Source organism: Pelodiscus sinensis, chromosome 5, assembly GCF_052426305.1.
Source record: "Pelodiscus sinensis isolate ZL-2025 chromosome 5, ASM5242630v1, whole genome shotgun sequence".
Lineage (NCBI taxonomy): Eukaryota > Metazoa > Chordata > Testudines > Trionychidae > Pelodiscus > Pelodiscus sinensis.
This window is the reverse complement of record NC_143056.1, coordinates 36062351-36088473: the sequence shown is the minus strand read 5'-3', so window position 1 is coordinate 36088473 and position 26123 is coordinate 36062351. Positions and strand designations below refer to the sequence as shown.

The 26123-nt window shown below is 42.1% G+C and overlaps 1 long non-coding RNA gene across 1 annotated transcript in view; it reads left to right on the top strand.

The window, feature by feature from the left end:
* Nucleotides 1–26123, top strand: part of LOC102449085 (uncharacterized) — a 71568-nt gene that overhangs the window by 38733 nt on the left and 6712 nt on the right. Inside the window, exon 2 of the long non-coding RNA XR_331264.5 lies at nucleotides 16631–16698. This is a non-coding gene — a long non-coding RNA (uncharacterized LOC102449085). The remainder of the gene's footprint in view (nucleotides 1–16630; nucleotides 16699–26123) is intronic.

Sequence of the window (26123 nt, the reverse complement as noted above, 5' to 3'; positions counted from 1 at the left end):
TGCAAAGGGCACTGGGGGTGTACAGAGTTTTACAGGAGCCCTCTTTTCACAGATGGCTGCATATTAAGTTTGAAAAAAGTGGGTATGGGAGGTCTCTGCCATGTTCTAGCATAACTGTTAAGTTGGGGTGTACTGTCCCTTTGGGAGCAGTGACTGCAAATTCTCTGAGGCTATGTCTACACAGAAACGTTATTTCAAAATAACATAGTTTATGTCAAAATAGCTGCCAGTTTTGTAGATAAGATGTTGAAATACTGTCAAGCTGGAGGACTTCTCACTCCAACTTCTGTGAACCTCATTTTATGAGGACTAAAGGTAGTCTGAGGAACAGTGCTCTATTTCCAAATAAGTGCTGTGTAGACAGCACCAAAATTCAAAAGAAGCTATTTTGAAATAAGCTATGCCATTGACATAACTTGAAATAAACTATGGAAATTGAGCTACTAAATTCATGATTATTGGTTAAAGACAAGAACAATAGTGTAAGGCTCTAACTCAGAGAAATAGGTTGGAAACCTAATCAGAACTAATGACATCTTTTATTTGTTGCAAACAGTTCTTGTATGTAGAGTAGGAAAATCATCTAATTAAAAGTTACATAAAGTTGTGCCTTTTCCCCTTCCCTGTGTATATTAAAAAGGTAGTACTTTCAATATACAGAGCAGGCCAGTAATGGGGACTGAAACATATTAAGGCTATCTAATGACTAAAGAGACTCATAACATGCAAGGTGACTTACAAAAAGCTCTCTTTTTCTCTGATGGACATTATTCACAAGATCAGCCTTATCTTCTATTCCTAATTCCATTCTAGTCTTTACATGCACATGTCCCTAAAAATCAATTCTTTGGATCTAGTAAAGAAAGTATTAGAAACATTTATCTCTGTTATTCTAACAGCACCAAAATTTACTTAAAAAAATCCTCAAGCTTTGTCAAACTAGAAGAGCTACATTCTACCTACTCCCATACAACATTACTGAGCTTAATAACTTTGTAAAGCCATGCTTTCCTTTATAAGGATTAGGTCATCCAATCAAGGAATGATACAATGATATCAAGAGCACATGATACAATTCTGAGTTCAAATTTGCACAGCTGTGTCACTAAGACAGCATAAGTTTCCTTGATTCAGAGACAATCATTCAGAGATTGTTAACACATGGTTCCTTCAAATTCAAGAATAAAAATAATAAGCAAGAATTAACATTTAGCTCATCTACAGCTTCTTTTCTGTCCTACCCTGAATTTGAGCAAACTGGTTTCTCATTCATGCTTTGTACACAAGCTTTGGACTCATGTTACCAGATCTTTAAGGAAAACTTGGAGGAGAGGTTTCCTCTAGCTTCTGAGCTCATCTGGTGTCTACACACTCTAAGACCCCAATGATCTGAGACAAATTAGCCTCGGGAATGTTTTTGTTTTTAGAGATGTGCTCTGAAACAGAAATGTTTACCACACATCTGGAAAAAGTGTGTGTAGGTTAGGGGCAGGGGTGGGAAAGCCTTGGGAAAATAAAACATGAAAAGGAGCAGATTGGATGGGAAAAGAAGTTTAAAAATAGTGAGAGGTGAAAGGGAGACTTCAAAACAAGATAAAAGCTGCAAAGATACTTCCAAGAGAAGCATTTTTTCAGAGAGAGGAGGAAGGTTGCAGATTCTTGGCTTGACACAGTATCACACTCCAAGATAGTAGATCAAAAGCCAGACTGGTTTTGGAAGGAGGGCTAGGGCCTGGGGGAGAACAGGCTCCTAGAAATTCTACATTTTCTTAAAGAAACATATTTTGCTTTCAGAGAAATCGGTTTTAAATTTAAGACTTACAGGGTAAGATGCTGTGCTTCAACACAGAATTTACAGCCCAAGGGGAGTGAGGCTCTAAGATGTTTTAAAGCCCTCCCCTCTTGTGCTTCTATGAGAGCTGGAACTACCAGTATAACTTCAACAGCCTAGGTGGTCTAAGTTACAGCAACCACCTCAGGCTTCTCTATGGGTTGCTGCCCTTCCCAGATTCATTGCCTGCTACAGCTCTGTCTCTGCCATGATCCTCCATCCCTACCCCCACACTGGACACAGTTCCTTTGTGAGAATCTGTCTTTACAATGCTTGTGATGGAGTACTCCTTCTCCAGCTGGACCTGGTTTTCTGCGAGGCCCTTTACTTTACTCCAAATCCTTTACTCCATGGCTACGTCTAGACTGGCATGATTTTCCGGAAATGCTTTTAACGGAAAAGTTTTCCGTTAAAAGCGTTTTCGGAAAAGAGCATCTAGATTGGCACAGATGCTTTTCTGCAAAAGCACTTTTTGTGGAAAAGCATCCATGGCCAATCTAGACGCGCTTTTCCGCAAAAAAGCCCCGATCACCATTTTCGCCATCGGGGCCTTTTTGCGCAAAACAAATCTGAGCTGTCTACACTGGCCCTTTTTACCCGAATGGGAGCAGCATAGTATTTCTGCAAAAGCACTGATTTCTTACAGTAGGAAGTCAGTGCTTTTGTGGAAATTCAAGCGGCCAGTGTAGACAGCTGGCAAGTTTTTCCGGAAAAGCGGCTGATTTTCCGGAAAAACTGGCCAGTCTAGACACAGCCCATCTAAAAAAGCCAGATTGGCATCAGGCTCTCACCTGCTTCTCTCACTAAGGCCTTGGTTCTTCAACTGATTCTACATGGGTCAGCATCTGTGCCCAAATGAAATAGGCTGCAGGTCTGAGAAATGCACAAATTCATCTATTGCTAGAGCAGTCGGAAAGTTTTCAGACCAATAGTTTATTCCGGGAGGGAGCAGTTTTGGGGAATTCAAAATAACTTGCCAGTTTGACCAGATTAGTTTGGTTTGGAAAAAGGTTTTACAGCTCAAGAAAACTGTGTTCCTGATAACCTTTAGGCAAATACAGGCATTTATTTAGGACATGCATTTTTCAAGTCTTCCTCTGGAACAGGGGCTTGAATTCAGATTCTCTCTCTCTTTTGTAAGCAGTCAGACCACAAGGCTATAGAATACTCTTAGCTCAGGCTTTCCTGCTAAAGCTGTTCCACTTTGTATAAATACTTAAAAATTCATAGGGTGAAAGAGAGAGCAAGTGAGACTAAGTCTGTAGTCACCTAAGATGTAGGATATATAGATTTAAATGATACCTCTGCGTAATTCAGAGGAGGGATTGAAATCCATATTGCTAACCTCCTTGGTGCTTGAATCATTGGCTTATAGAACAGCTCTCACTCTTGCTTGTCTAATGAATATTTATGTATTTGCACAAAGTGGAACAGCTTCAACAAGGGAGCTTGTGAGCAAAATAGCCTGGTGGATATGAAGCTCTGCTGGTAGGGGAAGGCTCTGATTTTGTACTCCTACTCTCGTGAACATGGAACATAAAACAACTTCAACAAGTACAACTGAAAATAACCCTCTCTAGAATACCCTAGTTTTAGGATGCATCCCCTGGACAAGGAAAGTCTGAGTTTAAGTCTCTTGTCCAGATTAGGGATTCAGATATAGGCCTCCGGAGAAAATGTCTTAACCCACAGACTAAATATTATAAGGGAAACCTACCCCTGTGCTTTTCTGATGCTGAGTGGGTTTTGCTGACTGAAAACTCAACATTTTGTTTTGAGTTTGCTGTCTGATTTGCACAGCTCTAATTATATCTTCTATATATCGAAAGAGCAGTGAAATAAAGAAAGGGTAACTAGCAGAGTGAGCTTTTCCTACACCACAGTGGGAAGGAAAAAGTATGCTAAGAACATATAAATACCACCAAAAATCTGGTCGGTCAAATTATTAAGAGTAATAAAAATCAGGGAATTATCCCACTATTTATTAATTTATAGAGATTATTATAATTTAAATAAATAACCAGATCAATAAAACAGCATTAAAAGTAAGACAAAGGTGAAAAAAAACAACTTATGTCACACATGTTATTGTTACATGAAAGCAGTCTGAACCTGACACTAGGGCTGTCTCTATACTGGCGCAATCTTGTGCCAGAGCTATGCAAATGAGGCTCAGCGTGGAATATCACCGAGCCTCATTTGTATAACTAATGAGCCGCCATTTTTGTGGAAGAGGCTCTTGTGCAAGACAGAGCTGTCTACACTGCCCCTTCTTGCGCAAGAAAAATCCTCTTGCACAAAGCTGTTATGCCTGAAAATAATCAGCATAACGGCTTTGCGCAAGAGGGTTTTTCTTGCACAAGAAGGGGCAGTGTAGACAGCTCCGTCTTGCACAAGAGCTTCTTCTGCAAAATGGCGGCTCATTAGTTATGCAAATAAGGCTCGGCGATATTCCACACTGAGCCTCATTTGTATAGCTCTAGCGCAAGATCGCACCAGTATAGACACAGCCTAGGTCTTTGGTACAGACTCAGAAACAGAGTCATCAGTGTTGTGGAATCCATGATCAGGAGAACAGTTAGATGCAGGTGAGGTAACATAATGTGCCTTTTCTTTGCTCTCAACGGGGAGATTTAAGATGGATCAAAATAAGGAAGGCAAAATTCTGACCCTATTTAAATCAATGGCAAAACTCCTGTTGATTTCAAGCAGAATTTTACCTACAATTCATGGAATCATAGAATACTAGGACTGGAAGGGACCTCAAGAGGTCATCGAGTTCAGTCCTCTGCCCTCATGGCAAGACCAAATACTGTCTAGACCATCTCTGATAGACATTTATCTAATTTACTCTTAAATATCTCGAAAGATAGGGATTCCACAACCTCCCTGGGCAATTTATTCCAGTGTTTGACTATCCTGACAGTTAGGATTGTTTAATTAGATTAATTTAAATAGATTAATTAACTCATAGATATTAAGGCTAGAATAGATGAGAAGAACATCCAGTCTGACCCACTGCATAACACAGGCAACAGAATTTCACTTAGCTACCCCTACATTGTCTCCAATAATTTACATTTGACAAAAGCAGATATTCAAGAAAAACATCCAGCCATGATCTGAAAACATCTAGACAAGGGGACCATTGGGGTGGGGGGATTAGGCAGGGCCAGGGGCAGCCCTAGACTAGCTGCCAGAAACTGGTGCCCTAGGCAAACAATGCAATTGGCACACACACACCCCAACCCCAAGGGAAAATATAGGCTGAGGTTTTTGGTAAACTTGGAAATATTTTGCCCCTATTTTCCGTTTAATGTTTTTAAGCATATTTATTTAAACAGGCATAATTATTCAGTTTGTCCATCCAACCAATGTTTCTGAGATCAGATTAAAATAGAGACACGAAATTTTCAGAATAGATTTGTACACGACAACTAGATGATATTTCAGTATAATTTCAAATAAAAATGCATTACAAATGTTCATTATAATTTTTATTATTACAAATCCAAAACAGTCCATTACACTATCCTGCTTTAACTGCCATTACCACCACATCGCTGGAGAGAGGGGGGTTGAGGATAGAGTTCTGTGGCTGGGGACAGGGGAGAGGGAAGAGGGGGGAGGAAACAGGGTGCCAGTGGGAGGAGAGAGTCCCCTGCACCCGCCTCCTCTGAGGATTCCTCCCCACAGAGGGAAACTGGCCATGCCTCTCCTGGGCCGACCCCCCTCCCCCCACGGCTCAGGGAACCCCCGCACGCACCTTTCCTTGGGCCGACCCCCCCCTCCTGTGGCGCAAGGGAATCCGGCGCTTGCCTCCCCCAGGGCCAACTCCCTGCACTCCTCCTTTGGGGCCGACTCATTTCTCTTGTGGTGCAGGGAAGCCACTGCACTCCTCTTCCAGGACCAACGCCAGGCATTACAGGAAGGGAAAGTGGCAGGGAATTTGTTGCCCCATTTAACTTGGTGCCTTAGGCGGCTGCCAAGTTTACCTATCGGCACAGGCCACCTCTGGGGAGGGCATTAGTCCCCCTAAAGTTTGAACCCTTGGATTTCATAGTTGAGGTCTGCTTAAAGCTTCATGCCCTGGCTCCAAAGGCAGTTCTTAACTGCAACAAAGTTTGAGCTGCTTACAGTTTCACCTTTGTGGCAGGAATTTGTTATAAAAAGAGGGAGGCAGGTAATTAAGAATAACAAAAGACTGGTCATTCAAGTAATTGAAGGATTGGATGATCTTTGACAGGTACTTAAAAGGGGCAGGAGCAGGGGGGGGGGGGGAGAGGGGAGAGTAGCAATGAGTGTTGTGCTGCTGGGATTTAAATTTGGACCAGTACTGTTAAACTTTTAAATGTTCTTAAAAAAGGGATAAATGATGAGGTGGCAAAAATTTGCAGGTGATACAAAATTACTCAAAATAGTTAAGTCCAAAGCTTTCTGTAAAGACTTACAAAAGGATCTCACAAAACTGGGTAATTGGGCAACACAAGGGCAAATGAAATTCAGTGTTGATAAATGCAAAGTAATGCACATGGAAAAAATATAATCCCAACTATACATACAAGAATGGTGGGATCTAAATTAGCTATTCCCATTCAAGAAAGAGATCTTAGAATCATTGAGGATAGTTCCCTGAAAACATCTGCTCAATGTGCAGTGGCAGACTAAAAAAACTAACAGAATATTGGAAATCATTAGAAAAGTAATAGATAATAAGACCAAAAATATCATTTTGCTTCTGCCCCCCAGAAATGGTGCTACTGCATCTACAGGTGGACAATCCACCATTTCCCTTAGTAATTTGCTTTACTTCTTTATCACCCTCATGGTTAAAAAATTATGCCATACTTCACTATAAAATTGTATGTCTTTAAATGCCAGCCAATAGTCCTTATTATGGCTTTTTCCACTAGATTAAAAAGCCTTTTATTAAAAAGCCCATATTTTATGTGGATGGAGATATTTAGCCATTTGGCCAGAATACAAGGAAGATACCTTCTTACGATATAAAACTCTCCCTATGCGCTGTATGGGGAGTCTAGGTGCCTCCAAGAGGGTACCTAGGGATTAGGTTTTGCAGCAGTAAGCAGAGGAATACCTAATTGTCTGTGTGGATATGGACATCTCTTGTTTACTAGACCATGTGGCTCTCTTTATAAATTATTTGCAATAATATCTAACTGTAATGTTCTTGGGCTTTTTTTCCTCTGGAAGACCTTGTTTTTCTCCTGTCATTTCTAACCTTTGTCATGCTATCTAAGGCTACCTCTACACTGCACATCAATTTCAAAATAAACTATTTCGGAATAGTTATTCCAAAATAGCTTATTTTGAAATAGCACATCTGCGCTTCAAGGAAGCCTCAAAATTAGTCCGAGGTAGGCTTCCCTAATGTAGATGTGCTATCTCGATTTAGAGGCCCAGGAGATGCTGGAGAGGAATAACTTAGAATGGGCCTAGTAAGGAGCTATTTCAAAATAGCAGCAGTGGAGTGTCTACACACATCTTATTTTGAAATAGCTGTTTTGGAATAGATGTTATTCTTCATAGAATGAGGTTTACAGGCTTCAGAAGAAGCTGCCCGTTATTTCAAAATTATTTCAAAATAATGCAATGTCTGTATAGACACTCTCATGGTTATTTTGAAATAACAGCCATTATTCCAAAATAACTTTGCTGTGTAGACATACCCTAACATGGACCAAAACTGTGAGTACCTGCTTCACCCCCATCCCACCTCTTCCCTGCCTCCATCCCCGAAGTGTGCCCCATTCCTGCTCCTTCCCCACCCTCCTGGAGCTTGAATGCCACAATTCAGCTGTTTGTGGTGCTCCAGAAGCACTGAGAGTGGGGAGGAGTGGGTAAACATGAGGCTGAGGGCATGAAAGAGGTGTGGGGGCAGCAGGGCAAGGGGGAGCTTGGCACTGGTGGGTGCTCTGCACCCACTAATTTTCCTTCAGTCCCAGAGCACCCACAGAGTCAGTGCCTATGACCTCAGGCCAGACTGTCAGAAAACCAGGCAGACACCCAAAGCGGGTGTGTTCTAGTCTCATCAACGAGACAAACTGAACTTTGTGATCAAAGGTCACTTAAACCAAAAGTCTTACCACACAAGGTTGCTCCCAGTCTCAAGGGACCAGTCACTTACACTACAGGTTGAATCTCTAAAATCCAAGACTCTCTGCTCCACCAACATCCACTGTCTGGCAGAATCATGGATATTGCTGGACCAGAGTGCCATGGCTGGTCAGGTTCAGAATCATAGCCCAGACTGACCTGGCGGTGGAAAGCCCAGCCCCAGTGGGGCCAGCATGGGTGAGACCACAGCCCTGGACAGGACTGGCAGCATGGAGAACAGCTCCAGCTAGAGGTGGAGGTAGTGGGACCAGCAGCCAGGAATGCAGCCCGAGCCAGGGCTGGCACTGAGAAGCACAGCGTCAGGTGGGGCTGGTGAGATGCAGGAGCTCATTCTCATCTGGGGCTCATGACAGGCAGTTCAGCTCTGGAATCAGCTGTGTGCGCAGCCCGGACTGGTGCTGTGGGGCAGTGGGGAGGAGATACTGCCAGAGGCTGGCCTTTATCCAGGTCTAGAGCGGTAGGGGACGCAGCCCTGGCCAGGCCTGGCACAGTATGGGGCTGGAGCCAGTGGCAGGTGGCAGGGAGCCCAGCCCCACCCAAAAGCAAAGCGTATAGCCAGGTAGGGAGCCTTGACCTCCCCTCATTGAGCAGACTCTGTTGTTCAGAAACTCAGGTCCCGAGGCTCGCTGGACAAGGGAGATCCGATTTGTAGTTCAATTGGCATTCCAGATCTATGTCAAAGACAATTCTGACAGCTAGTGTTCCAAGACTTTCCATCCATGAGTGAAGTGAGTTTTGTCTTGTGCGCGAACATTGAGATCATGTACACTGGTTCAGATGTGTGCTTCCGTTGCACTCACCAGTTACTAACAAATATATTCGTGTTTATATATATATATATATATATATATATATATATATATATATATATATATATATATGATTGTAAATGTTATGGAAGAAAGAATACTAAAACAGCCCTTTCCCAGTCACAAAGAATAAAAAGAGCTGTTAAGTCAGAACTTTCACCCAAACATCCTTATTATTATGGCTGACCCTAAGTACCAGTGTACTGTATCATACCATCCATATAAGGTAAAAAGACCTCTCTCCTTTCCTCCCTCCCTTCCTCCCTCCCTCTCCCCATCCCCCCATCCCCACCCCCTACACACATATACACATACCTGCAAAGTTTAAACAATATGCTCTTTTTCTTAAAAACCTGTGCTGCGCTGCTACATAACATCAGTGATAAATGGTGGCATAAACCCCAAGCAATCAAACCCCAGGAGAAAGATTTCAGGAACTTTTGTCCCTAGCATCATCAATTTTAGGCAGCTCTATTCTTCCTCTCAACCAGCACAATGTGTCTTCAGCTCTGACTAATGGCTCAGCACAGTGGGGTTAAGAAATGCACAGGGGATAAACTTAACAGGAGAAGCGGGCAGGGAAGGGGGCACAGGTTTGCAATGTTGTTTCCATTAACATTTGAGGGCCAGCACAACACATTTTAGGGATTAAGTTTCAAACCAAACCTGGGACTAGACAGGGCACAGAGGAGAGACAGAGGGAGTGGGGTCGCTGCCCCTAAGGAGCTTAGAACATCTGTTGATTATGATTTATTTTTGCTACCAGGCTCCCTTGTAACTTCCAGTTCTAAGTATTGGGCCACTCATTGGCTACGTCTAGACTATATCCCTTTTTCGTAAAAGGGATGCAAATTAGACGTATCGCAATTGCTAATGAAGCGGGGATTTCATAGAGGGATAAGGGATCTTTCGGAAAAGGCTTTATTTTCTGCAAGATCAGTGTCTAGACTGGCGCTTTTTTCCAAACAAGCTCCGTACGGAAAAAAAGTGGCAGCCATTTTTATGCTAATGAAGCAGGGGAGATTTAAATCCCCGCTTCATTAGCAATTGCGATAAGTCTAATTTGCATCCCTTTTACGAAAAAGGGATGTAGTCTAGACGTAGCCATTCAGTCCAGCCTCATGTCCTGATCTCCCTGGTCATGGAGCAAAGAATTAACCGGCAGCTGCTCTCTCTGGGGAGTGTCTGTGGCAGAGGGCAGCCAGGGGCGATGCCAAAAGCTGGTGGCCCAATCCAGAGAGGGCAACACCGTGTGAACATGCTGCCTCTGGAGTACAGGCTGGGCATTGTGTCACCTGTCTCTGGAAAGTTAAACACTGGGGTTACGTCTAGACTGGCATGATTTTCCGCTAATTCTTTTAACGGAAAAGTTTTCCGTTAAAAGCATTTGCGGAAAAGAGCGTCTAGATTGGTATGGATGCTTTTACGCAAAAGCTTTTTTTGCGGAAAAGTGTCCGTGCCAATCTAGATGTGGTTTTGCACAAGAAAGCCCCGATCACCATTTTCGCTATCAGGGCTTTTTTGTGCAAAACAATGCTGCGTTGTCTACACTGGCCCTCTTGCGCAAAAGCATTTGCGCAAGAGGGCTTTTGCCCGAACAGGAGCAGCATAGCATTTGCGCAAGAAGCACTGATTTCAGACAGTAGGAAGTCAGTGTTCTTGCAGAAATTCAAGCGGCCAGTGTAGACAGCTGGCAAGTTTTTCCGCAAAAGCAGCTGCTTTTGTGAAAAAACTTGCCATTTTAGACGCAGCCTGGGAGTATGTCTAGACTACAGGGTTTTTTCGAAAAAAGTAGCTTCTTTTAGAAAAAACTTCACCTGTATCTAGACTGCATCTGTGTTCTTTCAAAAATAAATAGAAAGAATGTGGAAGTTTTTTCAATCGCTGTAAACATCATTTTACAAGGAACAAAGACTTTTTTTATAGTACTCTTTCGAAAAAAGGCACTATTGAATGCAAACTGTGCTTTTTTGAAAGATACCATCTAGACTCTCTTTCGAAAAAGCAGCTCATTTTTTCAAAAAATCTGCTTGTAGTCTAGACGCTCTCTTTTGAAAGAGGCTTGTAGTCTAGACGTAGCATGGAATAAGTTGCCTAGGGTAGTTGTGGAATCTCCATCTCTGGAGCTATTTAAGAACAGGTTAGATAGACATCTACCAGGGATGGTCTAGACAGTACCGGGTCCTGCCGTGAGGGCAGGGGACTGGACTTGATGAGCTCTTGAGGTCCCTTCCAGTTCTAGTGTTCTATGATTCTAAGTTGCACAGCACAAACTCCTTGGCCACCACCATGTCCTGCTCCCAGGTCACATCCAGCAGCAGCAGCTGCAGACAGCTGAAGGTGTAGGCGGCTTCCCACTGCAGCTATGGCAGCTCCAGCCGCCAGAACAGCCAATGCCCACCACAAGGCTGCAGCCCTGGTCAAGGCCTCTGGAACAGCTGCTACCTGCCATGCACCTCCAGACTCGTCTGCGGTCTTTGGAACAATTGTTGTCTTGCATGTAGTTCTGGCCCCTGCCAGGGCTGCCAGAACAGCTGCTGCCCACTACTTGCTTTAGCCATTACCGGGGCCACTGGAACAGCTGCTGCTAGCCATGTGGCTTCGGTCCCAGCCAGGGCCTCCAGAACAACTGCAGCTTGTCACGTAAACTGCAGATTCAGCCCTAGGGAGGGCTAAAGCTAGGGCCATGACCACATGCCCTGCTGCTGCTGGCAGGGGTGGAGGGGACAGCCTCAAACTGTTGGTGTACGCCTGCTCAGGTGCATACCTTAGGGTACGTCTAGACTACAGGGTTTTGTCGACAGAAGTTTTGTCAACAGATACTGTCGACAAAGCTTCTGTCGACAAAGAGCATCTACACTACATTCAGTTCTGTCGACAAAGCAAGCTGCTTTGTCGACATGGCAGTGTAGACCCAAGGACAGTTTACATGCAATAACACCTTCTTTCGACAAAACTCTGTCGACAGAAGGTGTTATGCCTCGTAAAATGAGGTTTACCAGTGTCGACAAAACTGCTGAGTTCTGTCGACGTTATGTTGACAGAACTCAGCGGTAGTGTAGACACAGGTATAGTTTTGTCGACAAAAGTCCACTTTTGTTGACAAAACTCTGTAGTCTAGACACACTCTTAGAGAGAACACAGCTGACAGCCAATTCTATAGTAAACTAACTAAAGATGTGTTAGCTAAGAAAAGGAAATGAAAGCTATTGAGAGTTAAATCAGGTAAAATATATCAACAAGTGAGTTGCAGTTTGTAATTCCAAATGGTGACTGATGTAATGACTGCTGGTTTCCCAAAAGTCTTTTTTGGGGTACCGAGATTATCTCTGTGGATCTCTACTTTCCATCTGGTACACTTGCCTGTAACAGTCCAAACAGGTCAGAGATGAAAAATCTTTTGACTCCATATTTCCATCTTCTTCTATTGAAAAAAAGCTGACAGTAGGGTTGCTGGGAGGGGTCTTGTTTTCCATCAGAACACCTACTCAAAAAGGAATCCTGCCTTCCCTGGCTCAGCACAGCTCCTAGAAGTGACTGAGTACCCATAAATACTCAGAAATTCAGAATCCATGAGCCTGCCTTAGCCCTGTTGTCTCAGCAACTGGGAGCTGCCTGAGGTAAGCACCACCTGGCTGGATCTCATGCCCCAATCTCTTCCTATACTCTAACTCCTTTCCAGAGTCCCCATCTGTAGCCTGCACGCTACATGCCATTCTGTACTCCAACCCCCAGCCCAGCCTTCACCCTCTCTCACATCCCAATTACCTGCCCCAAATTGGAGCCACCTCCTTCATCCTGGACCCCTCATTTCTAGAACCATCCAGCAATGAGGGTGGAGTGCAGGAGAGCAAGTGATAGTGGAAGGGGAATGGAGTGAGTGGGAATAGGACCTCAGAGAAAGGGGGTGGCAGGGGCAGGGTCTTGAAAAAGGGGTGGCACAAGCGTTACAGTTTTGTGTGATTCAGAAATGGCAACCCTAGCTGACAGTGTCTCTACTCTAGTCTTTTCCCTTGATGGCAGTGAATGACGAATGCACTTTCAATCATCAATCTCTGGTCATCACACATTGTGGCCACTTTTTTTGAAATTAGCATTTTTCTGTTAGAGTCCTTCATTAGCAATCCACAATGCTCTTTCTTTTAATAACAGGGATATATAGAATTTAGATATTTGCTACTGCATTATAACAGGATACAAATAAATGAAAACAATACAAGTACCGTACCATTAGTTTTATGAAGTCTGAACACCAGATGTACTCTTCTGCATTCAACTGTTAATTACTTCTGCACACGCATTAATTGGCTTAAGTACACTCTGGCATGAACTGGTCTGCCAGCATGACTACCATAACTTGTCTCTGGTTGCAATAAGTATTCTTAATAAAATACCCAGAATGTATAATTAAAAATCTTTAGAATAACTTCCCTGGATATTTGATCTCAGATAAGTAATTCATAATGAATGAACAGCACAAAATGTCTCTCTTTATGATGATAAATTAGTAGAAATATGAGATATAGATTTCAGATATTACTTCATTCTGTCTATGATGCAAAAGACAGTAAAGCCTCCAAGCTTGTAGCTTTCAAAATTAATGTTAGTTTAGAGACCTGTGTTGCTGTGTAGGGCAAGAGTATGTTTGTCATTAAATAGGTGTAATGGCTGATGGCCCATCTAGTTCTGTCATTAATCAACACACACAATTATTTGAAAAGCCTTTCTTAAGGAACATGACTGAGGTAACTACAATATGTGACAGATACTTCCAGACAATTGCTTTATATGCACTTTTTTAACTCATCAAATCATGTCATTACTCACATAAACATTTCCTGAAGCTAAGACAAGAACATACCAGAACTACAACATTTCTAGAGATGGTTTAACTCTTAGATTTGTTTCTTACTTTTGCAACCAACCCATCTTTTTCTTCTAATACAGGAAGGCTTTAGGTAAAATCAAAGTTCATTACCATGCTTTATCTGCTCAGTAACTCTTTTGTATTGCCAAAGCAAACGTGCTTCATTAATATTATTTTCTGAGATGAATCTTTCACTTGAGAGCAGAGAGCAAGAACATTAAGGATCATTCAGTTAGCTAGGAGAAGTGATGGTCTCAGAGCAATGCACAGTGTAACTTCAGGGGAGCAAGGTAGGGAGCCAAGAAGGAAAGGGGTGTTAAAGATGCTTTTGAGTTGTCCAATTCTGGACCATCCAGGTGTGTTCCATGCAGTCGTTAGAGCAACCTGAAGGATACTAGGGTTCATATGTTAAAAGACATTATGGGCCATGGTAGCAGCTGACAATCATCAAGGCATAGGGATGGTCAGTGACACTGTTTTTTCTCCTGGCCATAACCCTTACTCCAGAGAGGTCATCATGTATGATACACTATTCGGTCTCAGGGCTGGCCTACAGTACAGAATCCTCTGGCTAGCTAGTGCATTCATGTGGCACAAATTTGCCCAGATTTTAGGCCAATATATTTATAGGTCTATGGTACAAAAGGAAAGATAAATGTAGTGATAAGATATTTCTTTATTGTTTATGGTTGCATAAAGCAAATTTAATATATAATACCATGGCAGCATATCTACCCATCTGTATCTTTACTGAAGGTTGTTTTATAGATTATGCATTGATTGTATGTTTCTCCCTTGACCCAGACTGACCGTTATTATGGGTGAGAAAATAGTTCATGTAAGCTTTGGCCTTTTTGTTAGAACTACCAATAAAAGTTTCTACTTCACACAAAATCAAATATCCATTTGGCAGGAGACAATTCCTGTAGGATCTGGACCAAGGACTTTGAACTCATTAAATATAGACTGATATGTTGTTATCAGATAAGGACTTTTAGGCATTTCTAACCAAGACTGAATTTGAGCTAGAAGCCTAGAATTGGAAGCCTTTATATCCTTTTAATTATGCAGTGCTATTCCAAATCCCATTCCAACCAGAAGGGAATAGTCATTCAATTTTATCAGAAAATGTGCCATATTTTTTTCTTTCCAGATTATGTTAATCTTTGTAAAATAAAAATGGAAATGTCAGAGTTTTAAAAAATGTATTGCATCATATAGAGATATCATATGCTACATTCCTCATTTCTGCGAGGTGACTAGTAAGAACGTCTGCCTATGATCTTTCAATTTTGACCTAAGGAATCATCATTAACTGCTTATCTCAGAAGACTACCTTGTACTTTTATAAACTGTTCCACTTCAAACAAGAGAATTTAGTAAATATTTCTGGTTAATCTCCTTTCTGTTTTGTCGTCCCATTCATTTTACTAAAGATAAGTACAAAGATGATTCATTCCATTCCCTAGCTGAACATGCACCAGCATGGTATATGCCTATAGCTGATTTCAATTTCCTTTTAACTTTGGTATTAGTTACAGGCACAGCAGTTTTGGAATGAAGTTGTTAATTTATCCTGCATGTTTGATAATGGGGTCCAGATCCTCAGTCCCATTCCATCTCCTTCCCATTACTTGAAGAGTGCAGATAGCATAGAAAAGAAAGCTAGTATACATAGGCACCTGAAGATTTCCTGTGTTCTGTGGAATGCTTGGATGGTGCAAAGCTAGTTTGGCCACTTCCATGCCATATGGTGCTAGTATAACACATACGACTTCTGAGTGTGGTGTACTGTCCCATCTAATGACACCTAGACCACTTACAGAGAGAAAAGAATGAGTGTGTTTTACAGCCTTAGCTGAGAGCCAGCTGGCTTTTAGCTCAAATTGTAGAGGCTCATGCACATCGTTTAAGAGGTCCCAGGTTCAGTTCTACTTCTTGGCATTACACTAGCCCCCCATACTAGGGATGCTTGAAGCCAGGCCACTTAGGGCACGTATATATAGCAGGGCTAAACACAAAATAAGCTACACAACTTCAGCGGTGATAATTGCACAGCTTAAGTCGAAATACCTTATTTTGACTTGGCACTGTCTACATGGAAGTTATTTCAAAATAGAGAACTCTTTCCCCAACTTCCCTTACTCTTCATACAATGAGGGTTAGAGGAGTAGGAGTAAGAAGCCTGTTATTTCGAATTTATTGCAAAATAATGGGCTTACTGTGTAGATGCACCCTAGGTTATTTCGAAATAATTGACATTACAGTATTCCAAAATAATGCTGCTGAGTAGACATAGCCTTACTGAGTTGTGCTTCAGTAAGTCTGGACCAGTGGCAAAGTGCATCGGGGCCATTACTGATGCAAATTAGAGATGTCCTTAAGGCTGTTCTAAGTTACTTCAGGGGTTGAATCAACCTGCAGCTGATCCCAAATGTAGAGGGGTAATGAGAATGAAAAGGCGACAATAAAACTCTTAGTAAAGCTAGCTGCAGACCAAAAAATCTGTTTTATTTAGAGATGAATTTTCAGAAATGATTTGGTCCTGGATTGTAGCAAAACTTCTAATTCCAAATTAGAAATGTCTACATTTTTAATTTCTTTCTCACTCACTCTCTCTTATGAGAAGTGCCCTGGACCTCAGAGAGCTCTGCAAAATCATTTGCAGTGAAAACTTTCTCAGAATTTATACAGTTCTAGAAAATATTTCATTTTTGGCAACTCCATCTTTGCCAGTATAGGTAGGAATGGTGTCTCTTGTGTCTGTTTGTCAGAAGCTGGGAATGAGTGACAGGGCTGAGATTGCTTGATGATTCTGTTCATTCCGTGGGGGTGGGGAGCAGGGTACCTAGCATTGGCCACTGTCAGAAGACAGGATACTGGGCTAGATGGACCTTTTGTCTGACCCAGAAAGGACATCTTATGACAAACAACCTATTTTGACAAAAATACATTTCAGCCAATTCTCCCGTTTATGTTCCCCAGCCTCAGACATGCCAGATGCAGCTCCAGCACATAGGAAAATCTGGCCTTTGTAGTGCAGTGACTGTATAGTGAGTATACAAGCTTTTTTTTGTATATGTTCAACAATAATTGTTGGATGCTATGCTTTTACATATTCTCCATTTTCATAGTACTAACAAGAAATCATTCTTTACTAACTTACACTAATTTTATATTGGGTGACAAGGAGCCTTTCCTCTTTTAAACCAGTGTCAAAGGGAATGTCTACACTACAGAGGAAGATCAAAATTGCCTCTGTCAATCTTCCAGGGTTGGACTTAACAGTCTAGGTAAGACAGTTAATTCAAAGTGAGAGGAGTGCTCTAGCTAATGCCGGTAACCCTGCTTTTATGAGGAGTAAGGAAAGTAGAAGGAAGAGTGTTCTTCCTTCGACTTCCTGTAGAGTAGATAGCTCCAAATGCTTAGTTAAGCTACTTTGACTTCAACTACACAAGTAACATAGCTGAAGTTGTGTATCTTAATTAAATTTTTTGACATACCCAAAGAGAACAGAATTCAGGCTCCTCTGATTCTGGAGTCTTGATAGTCAGAAGTGCTGAACATCCACAGAATTAAAAGGAGCAGTAGGTGCTCAGTGAAAATTAGGCCATAGCATTTTAGGATATCAGCAGGAGTATTACTTAGAATCATAAAATCAGAGTGCTGGAAGAGACCTCAGGAGATCATTGAGTCCAACCCCTAGCTAAAAGCAGGGCCAAACCTAAATAAATCATCCCAGCCAGGGCTGTGTCAAGCCAAGACTTAAAAATCTCTAGGGATGGAGATTCTATCACTCCCTAGGTAACCCATCCCAATGCTTCCTCACCCTCCTAGTGAAGTAGTTTTTCTTAATATCCAACTAAGTCCTCTGCCACTGCAACTTGATACCATTGCTCCTTGTTCTGTCATCTGTCACCACTAAGAACTGCCTCTCTCCATCCTCTTTGGAACCCTTCTTCAGGTAGTTAAAGGTTGCTACCAAATCCTTCCTCACTCTTCTCTTCCATAGACTAAATATGTCAAAATCCCTCAGCCTCGCCTCATAAATCATGTACTCCAGCCCCCTAATCATTTTTGTGGCCCTCTGCTGGATTCTCGCCAATAAGTCCACATCCTTTCTGTAATGGGAACTATCACCTTACCTAGGGGTGAAAATTTCTGCTCTCATATGCAGGACAAAACTAGCGTCTGGCGCGTTACTCTGATTAACAGCTGTTTCGAAAGTACGCGCTGGGACGCGTTAGTTCAAACCAAACCCCTTGGTTCAAATTAACGTTACTCCTCAAAAAATGACAGAGCATAGCACAGGGATGTGAAAAATCCACATCCCTTGAGCAACATGGTTATACTGATCTATCTCCATGTAAACATCACTATGTCAATAGGAGAATTGCTCACCCCAGCATAACTACCTTTTCTCGGGGAGGAATATTAACTACACAAACATCATTGACTGTCTGCATTAGAGCACTTCAGCAATGTTTTAAGTGTTGATTTGAACTAATTTCCAAATCAAGGGTAAGAAAGTTGTTTTCTCCTAGGGCTCGGATCCTGAAACTGTCACCTTTTTCTAGAACACTGAATGGGACTCAATCATTAGCATTAAAGTGGGCATACAATTTGCTAACTATACAATCAATGTCCCATGATTTCAGGAGTCACAGGAGACAATTGAAAAATCTCAGTCTTGACTGTCTTCTGCTATAGTTATGTTTCAAAGCCTTTGTATCTTTCCTTAGATGAGGAAATATAGCCCCTGCCCATTTACATGACATAAAAGCAAAATTCAGAGTTCTTCTTTTGAGGAAGAAAGCTCAAATGTTCCCCTGCAGGTCATCCCCTTAAAGCTTAGTTTATTTAAACGGCTCTGTATCAAAGTTTTAAAGAATTAAGTGTCTTCTCTTCTGAGCAATGAGCCATTTCAAAGAACAAGTCCTAAAATGTCATAACATTTCACATTTAATCTATACAAGTGCAGATGAACTACTGGGCTATGGGGGAAAGTGTTGCATGATGTTTCTAATATTTATTTCTACTAAACAATTGCGCACAATTTTTTTTCTACACAAAGAATGTTTTTAACACTTTATTTTCACTGGGTATGACTTTAAGGTAGACAAAGCACACCTCACCCCAGGCCACCCTACCAGGGAAGGTTGGCTTAAGGTATGCAATTCCAGCTACGTAAAAAAATGTTTCTGGAGTCGACATATCTTAAGCCGAGCTTTGGTGCCATCCTCATAGTGGGAGGTAAATAGGAGAAATGCTCCCATTGAGTTCCTTTACTCCTCATCAGGAGTAGGAGTACCAAAACATACGTGGGTGCCCTCGGTGTTCAGTTTAGTGGGTCTTTACAATACCCATTAAATTGAATTCCGGTAGATCAAACGCCACATTGTCAATCTTCCCACAAGTGGAGATGTGGTCTCATGTTCCCTAGACTACAGTTTTCATCGCCGTTACCACCAGTAGACCTGGACTCATGTAGAAATAAAGGTCCAAAAACCTCTAGGGATGGAGGTAAGGCTACTAATGCAGGAAAGGCCACTAATACTTTTAAAAAATATTGCTTCATTGCTTCTGTTGATAGTATATGAGATCACCCTTCAAGTGATAGGACTCTGAGAACATATTTCATGTTTTCACTTAAAATTAAGGGAACATTATCAAGAGGGTCAAGGTGTAAAAAACTTTTCAGCTGCATTTTAGTTTCAGTATGCTTTGTACATCTAATTGGCATGCATGCTTACAAGACCAAAGCAAACACAGCAGTGTAGTACAGGCAGTCCCCAGGTTACGTACAAGATAGGGACTGTAGGTTTGTTCTTAAGTTGAATCTGTATGTAAGTCGGAACTGGCGTCAGCCACTGCTGAAACTGATCAGTTTCAACCGCAGCTGAATCAGGATGCCTGGGGCAGAGCAGCTGGGGTGCTGCCAGGTTGGTCCGGAGCGGCGCTGTGGGACCAACCCGGCAGCCCCCAGCTGCTCTACCCCAGGGGTAGGAAAAAAAAGCCTGGCCTTCTGGGGGGGGGGGGCACTAGCTGCACCCCCCCCCCCCCAGCAGACCAGGGAGACGGGGATGGCAGGACAGCCCAAGTCCTCCACGGCTTTGCTCCGTCTCCCTGGTCTGCTGACCTGGGAGATGCGGAGCAAAGCCGCAGAGCATGCGGGCAGCAGGACAGTCCAGGCGCACCGCGGCTGTCCCACTGCTGGCGTGCTCCAAGGCTTTGTTCCCCATCTCCCTGGTCTGCTGGTTAGACCAGGGAGACGGGGAGCAAAGCCTCAGAGCACGCCCGCAGCGGGACAGCCCAAGCGCGCCCGGGCTGTCCCGCTGCGGGCATGCTCCAAGGCTTTGCTCCTGTCCCCCTGGTCTTCTGGGGGGGTCCTGCAAAGCCGCTGGACCCCCCCTCCCCAGCAGACCAGGGACACCAGAGCAAAGCCGCCAGCTGGGCAGCTTTGCTCGGGTGTCCCTGGTCTGCTGGGGGGGGGGGGTCCAGCGGCTTTGCTGGACCCCCCCAACAGACCAGGAAGACTGAGAGAAGCTTTTCTCGCCCCGGAGGACACGGGTGGCGACCTGCCTCCCGTGAGCTCCGGGGCGAGAAAAGCCCCATTCGTAAGTGCGTATCCGACGTAAGTCGGATCCGCGTAAGTTGGGGACTGCCTGTACATCACATATCTGCAAGCCCAGCCATTGTTGCAATGGTAATTTAAGACAAAGGATGAGATGTATTATATAAGCTACACTGAATCTTTAGAGAGTCAGCAAGCTCCCTTAGTATATTGGATCCCTAGATTGCAATTGTATCTTAAGTACACTTATAACATTTGGTTTAAGGTTTGAAGTTCATTTTGAATTCCCACATTGGTTTGTACTAATTGAGCTGGTCCAAGTTTTTTGTTGTTTCTGCCTCCCCACCATGAAAACATACATATTTGTCCAAATTTTCCACAGTCATATTGAACATTGAAATAATGTTTGCCAAAAATGGGACATGTAACCACTCGTGGCAATTGAGTTCCTTATGTCACCATTCTCTTCTATGAATTTGGATCTCCAACTGCACTACATTTTAATGTTTCATAATTTTTCTTTTTGGTGAAGGGAAGTTATAAAATAGTCTGTTTCTGGCAATGGTGCATTGTGGAAGACGTAGTCCAGCTGGAGATCCTGGGACCTAGACAATAATAAGGACATGAGGTACAAACTAAAACTCTCAGGAGGCTTAAGCTTCTCCCATTGGTATAGCTATCCTCTCTCAGGGTGATAGATCAATTATACTTCAATTATGCTGGTGGGATTTGCTCTCCCATTAGCATAGTAATGTCCATAGATCACATTTTTGGCCAAAATATTTTTGGTTTTGGCTGAAATCTCTCAATGAGAAAATGAAACTTTCAATGAAAAGGAGACCATTTTTGTGGGAGGGAAAAAGCATTCTATTTAAAATCTTTTTTCCCTCAACAGTAATTTACTAGATAAAATGTTTGACCAGCCCTAGGTCAAACTTTCTCCTGCTGTCCATAGATCTTATTAACTAGCAGACTAGAATGGTATCAAGTGAAACCATTTTGTTTTCCTTTAATGTGCACCTGTCCCAAAATCTGGATATATCTTCCCCTTCAAAAGGAGCTCATTCAGTAAGAAGATCCCTTTTCACTTATTTCATCTCACAGAGTTGCTGCCAACAAACCACATGCCACAGATAAAGTGGCAGAGATTCCAGCTGACTGGGTATGTCATCTTTAGTGTCTGACTAATAATTGTTTGTACTCTTTGGTAGTGTTGAAAGCTTAAATTCATAACATTGCTAGACACTAAAAATCATGGACTTAATAGAGTTGCTGATTACATGTCTCATTATAATAATCTGTAACCCACTAACCCTCTGTTCTATGACTACAAAGGTGTTAATTACACATTTAATCTTGAATGGTCTCTTGCAACATGGGTTAACTCCTTATGCTTAGCTTATGTTCTACCTTCTAGTTGGCTGATTAACAGTGCAGAAGAGGAACTCTGTGCTGCTCAAAAGATTGTTTTTTTACCCTGATCTACAATAGGAATTTACATTCGTATAGCCACATTGCTCAGTGGTGTGAAAAAAATTTCTATTGACCTAGCTGCTGCTTCCTGGGGAGATGAGTTACCTACACCAGTAAGAAACCACCTCCTGTCAGTATAGGCACTACTTGGAAGTAAGTGCTATTGCCTCAGTTGTGTTCTGGTTATAGTTTGAGGCCAGGTGTACCTTACAAATTTGTACTGGTATAATAATGTCGCTCAGGGGTGTGAAAACCCCTCACTCCTGAGCAATCTAGTTATATGAACCTAACCTCTGATGCAGACAGTGCTGTGCTAGTAAGTGAGCTTCTTCCTTTGACACAGCTATCAGCTCTTGAGCGGGTGGATCAATTATGCTTCAGTTATGCTGGTGGGAGAAACTCTCCCATTGGCATAGTATTGTTCATAGGCACTGTTTTTGTGACTTGCTGTTGGGGTACTTGACCCTCATTCCACCCAAGAAGACATCCCCCTCCCACTCCACCCCCTTCCCTCAAGACCCTACTCCACTCCTTCCCCCAAGATCCTACCCCATCTCTTCCCGCTCATCTCCTGAATGCACCCAGACTTTGCTCTTCCCCCTTGCTTCACAGCACTGCTGAACAGCTGTTCTGTGGTGGACTGAAGGAGCTAGGACTTAGGGAGGATCAGATGACTGGCAGGGCTGCCAGTTCACTGGAGGGAGAAGCTGATCAGGGGACTGCCGGTGAGTGCTGAGCACCCACTGTTTTTTTCCCGTGGGTGCTCCAGCCCTGGAGCACCCATGGAGCCAGTGCCTTGTGTCTCTAAAAAGGCCAAGAGTAACTTAATGTTAGAAACAGAGTGGGAAAGAGCTGTTTTTCACATAAGTTTTGAAAAAAAGATGGAAAGTTAATGAGGTAGAGAAGTCCACTGAGGTTTCTCCAGATAATAGACTCTTCAGAGGAGGAATCTATGATACAAATAATGGCAATATTACCAGCTTCAAATGTTAAAAAATCATGACTCAGTGTCACCCTCCCTGCAAATAAACAAACAAAAGTAAGAGTTAAAAAGGATGAGATTTAAATTATAATTACACACAAACACATATAATAAATGTCAATAAATGATGTCAATAAATGAACATCAGATAACAATAATACTATATGTATTGTATTTTTTCCATTTGACATCCAGTCATAGAGCTTTTAAAATACATCGGGATCCTATTTTCATGCTTTTCTCTGCAATCTTGAGGGCTAGAAATGTATTTTATCTAAAATAAAAGTTGGAATCCTCACATATGCACATGAATCCTGGAATGGGGGATTTAATGAAATCATCTATTTATAGAATCATAGAATACTAGAACTGGAAGCGACCTTGAGAGGTCATCAGGTCCAGTCTCCTGCCTTATTACCATGAGACTTTTCATAAATTTTGATCATTGACATCACCACAATGGTGACAATCGAGTTAGGTACACAGAGGGGCAACATGTGGGGGGCACAAGGATCATGTGTCCCCCCAGCGCTATGGATGGGAGGAACAAGGGGACAGCCAGCAGTGGGCAGGTGGAATAGCTTGGGAGTCCAGCCTCCCACACTCACCGGCAGTGGCAGGGAAAGCCCTGCAACCTGGCCTCAGAGCCCTACTCTTCTGGTGCAATGTTCCAGGGGAGTGGGTGTGACCACCCCACACTCACCAGCAGAAAGCAGAGCAACACAGCTAAGGGAGAAAAATGAACTGAGGCTGCATTGCTATGCTTCCCCTGCCACTGCCAGTGAGTATGCGGGCTGGGCCTTTATTACTAGTGAGTGGGGGGCAGACCCCTGTTGTTGGTGCCAGAGCCACAGCCCCACTAGTCCCCTGGGTCACCTCAGTTGGAGTCAGAGTCAGGGTGAGAAAAGCTGGAGAGTGGGTGGAGCAAGGGCAGATCAGGGACAGGGAGAAGCAGGGCCTGGGGTGAAGGGGATTGTCTCAGTCCTTCCTTTGGCTGGAGAGGGTCACCAGTCACCTCTGAATATATAGATGAGGTTGGTACTTAATAAATGGAGGGAAGTTGGGAATGACAGAGATGGAGTCTATAAAATAGGATTATAGGAATATATGATTTTATGGGCTTAACTGCAACAAGGGAGGTTTAGGTTGTCCATTAGAAAAAACTTCCTAACTGTCAGAGTGGTTAAACACTGGAATAAATTGCCCAGTGAAGTTTTGGAATCTCCATCACTGGAGATATTTAAGAGCAGGTTAGACAGACACCTGTCAGGGTTGATATAGACGGTGCCTAGTCCTGCCATGAAGGTAAGGGACTGGTCTTGATGACCTCTTGAGGTCCCTTCTAGTTCTAGTGTTCTATGAAAAACAGTGAATGGAATATGACTAAGACATACTTGATCCTGAAGTGACAGGAATACTGAACAATTTAATCTAGTCAAAAACATCTTTACAACTTTCCTGATCTTATTCTACATGCTGTACTCACAATACACTTATGTCAATCACAAAAGGTGATAAACTTGTTTTATTGCCCTTCAGAGGTGCTATTGTATCCAATTAGTTTGGTGCTACAATATTCGCTAATTGGCTGTGAAGTGCACATCATAGTTAATTACACTGTACACCACTACAGAGGCTGGAAATAATGAAGAGTGTTTTCATTAGTCAACTGGCCTAGAAAAAGTACGTGCATTTCAAGCCCTAATCCTGCAAGTTTTGTGCAAGTGTTGGAAATGAGAAAGATGTAAACCTTTGCAAATACTTCAGTGTGTTTTAAGGAATATACAGTAACATTCCTCTGTCAAAACAGTAACATACAGGAGTCCATGAAAGCTATGCTTATTCCTTGAAGGAAGAAAGTGAATATAGAAAAAAAGCAATGTGACTGTATGACTGATGAAATAATCTTATTATGGTAATAATAATTAATGATAAGTTAGGCACTTGAAATCAATGGGCAGGTGCATAGAACCTTTGAAAAGCAAACCAATAGGTCTTCACATGTTCAAATTTGTTCAATAAGGAAAATCCACTAATTTCCACTCCAAAAAATACATACAATGAGGTATGAACATGAGAATGAGCAAGACTCTTATATTCAGTGTTCATCCGAAAGTATCTCCAAACTTGGCCAGAGTGACATTTATACAAACGCCCCTTTATGAGTCACTGGCCATTTAAAGGGACTTAAAGGTGCTGGGAACAATAATGTGAGTGATCCTTAGTGTACACTAGAATCTGGACTAGTGAGACTAAATTCTGCTTCACCCCCCTTTAACCAACTAATTTTGTTGATTTATTGAGTGGCTTTCTTGAGTAGATGCTTAAGACAGGCTTCAATACCCTACGTTAATTTATTTTTAAATATATAAGACAAAAGTTAAAAACATTCAAAGTGAAATCACAATTTTTGTTTTGAAAACATAAATATTGAATGGTTTTCTTCTGAAACAGAATATATCAACCTGACTGCAAAGCATTTTGATTTCAATAGAACTACATAATCCAACATTTCATTGAAATTCCTCTGAGAAGCTTTATTTCTTAATTCTTGCAGGAGTTTCACTCTGCAGCTCCACACAGAATTCAGACTAGAGACTGCTTTTGTGCCAGGCCAATTAAAAGAGGGAAGGAGAGATGAAAGAGAGAATTAGAAATACACCATTTCTTCATCAGGCATTTCAAGTTGAGGCTTCAGATCTTAACATGTCTGGTGGTACAAAAAGACATGGGAATTTGTTTATAGAGTGCACTACTAGAAAAAATTTTGCTTTGGCATGTCTGCACAAATAAAATAAAAGAAATATGACATTGGTTGCTAGCAATTTAGCAAATTTGAAATGGCTGTTTCTCCTATGGAACTATAACAAATGTGATTTATCCACCCAGTAAAATATTTTTTTCATTTAAAATCCCTGACTTTATTTCACGTTTTGCCAGTAGTATTAAAACAAAAAGAAAGTTAAACCTGAAATATGCATCACTTCTTGCAGTTTGAACTTCCACTATTATATGCTGAAATTTTATTTATGAAATATTCATCCTAAAATAATTATGGTATTAGCACAAACTATCTTTCCATTTTCTATTCATTCTCTTTATTTGATTTTTTTGCAGAGAATTATTTCAAATTGTAGAATTTTTTTCAGCAAAATTCCAAAAAAATTTTCAGCTGGTTCATTATATACATTTTATAGCTTCTCAATGATTAATAAAATTGCACCTAAAGGATAACTGGGCTGTGAAACTTTGCAAAAACAGATTTTGTTTTTCTCCACAGTGACTGGGTGGTTTAATTTTGTTTGTTTGTTTGTTTTGCTTGGGGTTTTTTCCCACCAAAAAACTGCTTACTCTTCTGCATGCATAATTGTGCTTATGCACACATGTACAACACACTGTTTACATATTTATCAATTGCATGCATGGGTAAAATAATTTACAACTTGTAC